This window comes from Gigantopelta aegis, chromosome 10 (assembly GCF_016097555.1).
Source record: "Gigantopelta aegis isolate Gae_Host chromosome 10, Gae_host_genome, whole genome shotgun sequence".
NCBI lineage: Eukaryota > Metazoa > Mollusca > Gastropoda > Neomphalida > Peltospiridae > Gigantopelta > Gigantopelta aegis.
Genome location: NC_054708.1, coordinates 26,785,158 through 26,791,710, shown reverse-complemented (window position 1 = coordinate 26,791,710; position 6,553 = coordinate 26,785,158).

Sequence of the window (6,553 nt, the reverse complement as noted above, 5' to 3'; positions counted from 1 at the left end):
ATGAGTGCACCGCTAGGCCACATACACTGAGTTTCACCCACTTCACGGGTGCGATTATGGGTGTGTCTTCCGAGTGTATGACTCCACATGGGGGACGTTTACCGGGCATGCACTGCAGGTTCCGTGTACCCTGGGCTCGGGTAATACCGAGATAAGTCAACTGACAGCAAGCGTGGAGCACGGACCTGTCAAGTAGTCCAATACCGAAATGGAAATGCTGCGGCTTTACCATTCATCTCATCATTATCCATGTTTGTAATTTCCCAAAAAAAATTATTAAATTTTTTTTTAAAAATATCGCTACTGTAATCTCTGATCAGTGTAAGTATAGAACAGTAACCTTTGTTTACAAAGATGTGACAATTGCAACAAGCAGAAAAACAAGGTAAAATAAAATACTATCAATATTACATAGTAATAACACAAAAACCATCTCAAACCGAAATTATTTCATTCATATAAGTCTTTTATTTTTAGATCCCACGTTGAAAATAAATATCTTTATATATAGAGAATATTAACAGAGTTCCGAAATGGGACCATTCATATTACAAGTGTGTTTTCAACTGTACATCACAAGTAAAAGCAAGTGATGTATGACCAAAAACACAGAAGTAATATCAATGGTTTCTTTCGGGAACGCGTATACCGGTAATATTCAGTTTAATACATCACATATCAATAAACAAAAAATTGAACAGATTTACTTCCAAATTTAATAAATAAGACATGGGAATGCACAGACCTTTGATGACACTGCTTACTGAAATGACATCATTTAGCTTATGACATCATTTAGCTTATGACATCATGTGGTGGTCACCTGATTTGGATATTTATCAATGAAACTTCACATTCCTACACTAGGCACAGTGGAGCAGGGGACTTGTGAAAAGGTTTCAAAGCACTGAAAATACGAGTTTCATACTTTCAATGTGAAAACTAAACTGTATTGCATTTTACACATACATGTATCAAGAATTTGAAACCTAAAGAGAAAATAGTTTGTGTGGATGGTAAAGTGGTTTGATTAATGTTCATTATTTAACCTAAGTTACTGTATTGAAAAATTTAGTTTTCAGTAGTAGTAGTACTATCAGGTGGGGGGGGGGGGGTTGGGGGGGGGGGGGGGGGGGGGGGGGGGGGGGGGGAATTGGTGAACTGTAAAAGAGGAAATCTAGAGGGATCCCGGAAATTCTTGAAATCCTAGATTAAAATCTGTGCCATCTGACACATTTTGGAGGAAAGGACGATTAAAATGCGAGGAAACGCAATGTTCCATTAGAGGAAAACAACTGATCCGAGGAGAATTCCCACCCCTGTGCTATAGATTTTTGAGTGTATTATTTTTGACATTTTTGTCTGTTTTGTTTTCTTAATTTCAATAATTTGTAATTGCCATTGGGCTCTAAAAGCTGTAGCAAATGCATACCACAAATTCCTCTTTTTCAATAAACACAAGTTTTTATCTGTAACTCAAATTACAAATATAAAACAAACTGATATTACAGTTCTCATGATTTTGATATGAACAATAACGGTTACACAACACAAAGATTATTATGTTCAGACTCTGAAGCCACACATAAAACTGTTAGTGGAAATGTCACGCGCCACGCCCGACGTCGAGTATCACAATGTACACGCTGGTTCATTCACTGGGATCCATCCATTGTCAGATTCCAAGGTTTCTTAAAGAACTGCGGAGGAAGCGGGGTGCAGTGTGTGGAATCAAAGTCTTCCATGTAGCGCGAGGCCTGTAAGAAAAATACCAAAAAACACCACCGTAAATCATAAATTTAATGTAAGGAAGTTATTAAAGTTAAAAAGTTTGTTTTGTTTAATGACACCACTAGAGCACATTGATATATTAAAGGGACATTCCTGAGTTTGTTGCAGTGTTTTAAGATGTTATCGACTAATAAAATATTTCTACGATTAAACTTACATATTAAATATATTTTCTTGTTTAGACTATTAGTGGCTGTATATTAAACATGTTTCTAAATGTTCTAATATTTATACTAGTTTAATTTTCATTTTATTTCCTAAAATATATTTTTTCGTACGTACGAAATTATTTGAAGACAAAATCCAGTTTGGGCATCTTACAAATATTAAGATGACCAGAAACACATTGAATATACAGACATTGATATTCTAAACAAGAAAATATATTTAATATGTAAGTTTAATTGTAGAAATATTTTATTAGTCGGAAACATCTTACAATGCAGCAAACTCAGGAATGTCCCTTTAATCACTGGCTACTGGAATGTCTTGAAAACATTTGGTAATTTTGACAGTCTTAGAGGAAACCTGCTACATTTTTCCATTAGTAGCAAGGGATCTTTTACATGCACCATCCCACAGACAGAACAGCACATACCACGGCATTTGATATACCAATTGTGGTAGTGCACTGGTTGGATCAAGAAATATCCCAATAGACCCACTGACAGGTATTGATCCAAGATCAACCATGTATCAGACAAGCGTTTTAACACTGGCCACACAAGTTATTAATGCAAAACAAATGTGACCAATGTATCAGTATGATAATTACTTGATGCATTGTATGTAAACGCCATTGAAAACACATAATCCAATTATCAGTTATGATTGTTACTGCATGTGTGAGGTTGCTACAGTTGCTACAGAACACACAACCCAATTTTCAGTTGTTATCGTTACTGCTTGTGTGAGGTTGCTATAGAACACACAACCCAATTTTCAGTTGTTATCTTTACTGCTTGTGTGAGGTTGCTACAGAACACACAACCCAATTTTCAGTTGTTATCGTTACTGCTTGTGTGAGGTTGCTATAGAACACACAACCCAATTTTCAGTTGTTATCTTTACTGCTTGTGTGAGGTTGCTACAGAACACACAACCCAATTTTCAGTTATCGTTACTGCATGTGTGAGGTTGCTATAGAACACAGACCCAATTTTCAGTTGCTGTCTTTACTGCATGTGCGAGATTGCTATAAAACACACAACCCAATTTTCAGTTGTTGTCGTTACTGCATGTGTGAGATTGCTATAAAACACCCGACCCAATTTCAGTTGTTATCGTTACTGCATGTGTGAGATTACTATAAAACACACAACCCAATTTTCAGTTGTTATCGTTATTGCATGTGTGAGATTGCTATAAAACACACAACCCAATTTTCAGTTATGATTGTTACTGCATGTGTGAGGTTGCTATAAAACACACAACCCAATTTTCAGTTGTTATCGTTACTGCATGTGTGAGGTTGCTACAAAACACACAACCCTAAACCTTGTATACAATATGTTGGTAATATATTGCCTACCAGAATATATCCAGTTAAATAAAGTCAGTTGAATGTTTAATTTTTTCTTCTCATATCCTGTTTGCAACTACTAATCTAACTGGTGTGTTTTCAGTGGAGTTTGGTTCTATTTTAAACACTATACAACCACAAAGAATTAAAAATAAAACAAAAACACAACCGACATCTAAAGTTAAAAGTTTGTTTTGTTTAATGACACCTCTAGAGCACATTGATGTTTTAAATTATCGGCTATTGGATGTCAAACATTTGATAATTTTAACATATAGTCTCAGAGAGAAAACCTGCTACATTTTTCCATTGTAGCAAGGGATCTTTTATATGCACCATCACAAACACAAGATAACACATACCACTGTCTTTAATATAACGTTCATGGTGCACTAGCTGGAACAAGAAATAGTCCAGGGTTGACAGATGCTAAAAGAATAAATTTTGTAAAAGTCTGAAATATTGAAGATGTGTGAAACCATTTCAAAGAGAATGTTACCAGTCCTGCATCAAAAATCACGAGGAATGGAACTCACATTAGTAGCAGTGTAGATGAAATCGGCTAGATGAAAGAAGATATTGGTCGGAACACTACCTCCAAGTCCCTGTCTTATCCCATCACAACAAGTTCCAACAATCTACTGTCTTACAAACAACATAAACACACATTCTGTAAAAAGTTAATTTATATTATGATTAAATTAAGTATCCACAGAGCACAAACATGAAAAATAATAAAAGTTTTTAAGTGAAATAAACACACACACATTTATAATCATTAAACAGTTGGGTTCAGCCAAACCCAGCACCAATTCCACTCGCACCACTGTTGTGAAAACTACACAAACCAAATGTGATCATAACCATTAACTATTTAATAGACAAGTTTTACAAAAACATATTGGAACTATTTACAGGCAACACTGCATGTACTATATACACTTTATCCTATGACAGTTAAATAGTCTTTTTACAAGATAAACCATCTCTGGAAGCTCATACAAAAATGTATTTACAAAGAAACAAATATGGTAATTAACATTCTAAAACTAAATATCATATTTGGCTTTAAAACGAGCAGTATTTATCCTATGAAATGTGATTATATTACTACGTCAATCACCAATATTCAAATGTCGTTTAGAACACCACATCACCATTTGTTGTGTCGTTACTTTTTGTAGCAGCTTAATATACTCTGGCTTAGGAAATAGTTCCTTATTAAAATGATTGTATAAAATTCTGAAATGCCTTTTAAAATGTTTCTTCAGTGATAATTACAAGTAGGTTGATCGCTATTGTATTTAAATAACCCATTGGTGGGAAGTTACTTGCTATTTTTAGGACCAGCTGATAACAACTGTGCAAGATGTATACTGCCACCCGTATAACAGCACAGTAAGGCAGTGCTCTGGCATATGGGTAGTTAACAGAATTTGGTGGTCAACCTATTTAGATGTTTTGCATGGTAGTTGTCAAGGGAGAGTACTACCTAAAACTAGCAGTCACCTGGTTTTCTCCATAGTGTTGTATTTTTCACAGAATATATTGTGACACAGAAATTGTATTGAACTGCATGGAGTAATTAATGGGGTGATGTGCAACCTTAAAGTGTTATGTATCTAATTTTAAATGGATCCAGGGTTGACACAGTAGTAAATACTTCAATATTACCAAACGTTATTTCACAGACTATATTCAGACACAAAATGTATTTAATTGTATGGTGTAATTAATGGTGGTGTGCCACCTTCTCCAATTTAGAATGGATCCAAACAGAGTTGACACTGTAAGTACTACAATATTACAAATAATTGTTACTTATACTAGATGTGACTGTAACATATATACTCAACAACGAAAGTTTAGCAAATATCTATTATGACGTCTAAATTTGCCATTGTTGAATAAACTTAAAAGAAAACCAGGTCCTCCTGTTGTGTTCAGGCAAAGGTTGATGAGTTTATGTTAAACATTTCAGATGTGAATACTAATTAATAAAAATAGGTTAATTCATAAATGTTATGCCATTTCTTTTAACATTTACTAAACTTTTGTTGTTGAGTATATTTGTCAAAATGTTTTTATTGTTGTCAGAACCCATGTTCTCTCATATTACAAACTAAACATGAATTAAAGCAATATACATGCACACACGGTTCATATTCGGTTATAGTCTGTTTTTAAATAATCACAACATCGAAGCGTGCATTAGTGGCTAAATAAACACACCCAGACTGGGATAATAAATCAAACTCGTTACTATGAATTATCAAGTTTAAGTCCTAAGTTTTCTTTGTCATGATCTAAAGCTTCTGACAAAGAAAATTTATTTTATCTTGGCACTTAAATTTGTTAATGCATAGCGGTTTGTTTAAATTCCTCTATATAATTCATCACACATCCACAGGTTTTCTGCTGGATAATTTGAGGGTATGTCATAAAGATAAAACAGTCTACAAGTGCCTTATCTTTGTGAATCTGGGTTTGAAATGTTTTGGAATCTGACCCTGAATTCATACACTTTGACACAATTTAAACAGCAGTTCCTTTACTATCTAAATCTAATACAAATTTTACAATGTCACACAGGCTATATATCCATTAATTGCCAAGATTTTAGGTTACATCATTTCAACCTCAGTAGTCTCTTGTAAAGACCCTGATCCAAATATTTCAAAGAACTGAGACAAGAATTTTCCTGCCAGCACAGTACGTTGATGGTTAGTAAGAGAGAAGTCAGTGTCTTGGCCGTAAACATACACAATGAGTAGTTAAACACACTCCTCTAGGTGGGAGCTGGTATCAGATGGTGAACCCAGTACCTACCAGCCTCAAGTCTGATCACTACACCACTACACCACTGAGGCCAGAAATATCAACTGTTGCTCTCGCATGTTAATTATTAACAACAATTCAAATCTGCTTAGCAATTCTCAATAAAGCAATATGGCTACCATATATGGGAATTTTTCATGCCAGTACCGGCTCCAACCCAGAATGAGTGCACCGCTAGGCCACATACACTGAGTTTCACCCACTTCACGGGTGCGATTATGGGTGTGTCTTCCGAGTGTATGACTCCACATGGGGGACGTTTACCTGGCATGCACTGCAGGTTCCGTGTACCCTGGGCTCGGGTGATACCGAGATAAGTCAACTGACATCAAGTGTGGAGCACGGACCTGTCAAGTAGTCCAATACCGAAATGGAAATGCTGCGGCTTTACCATTCATCTCA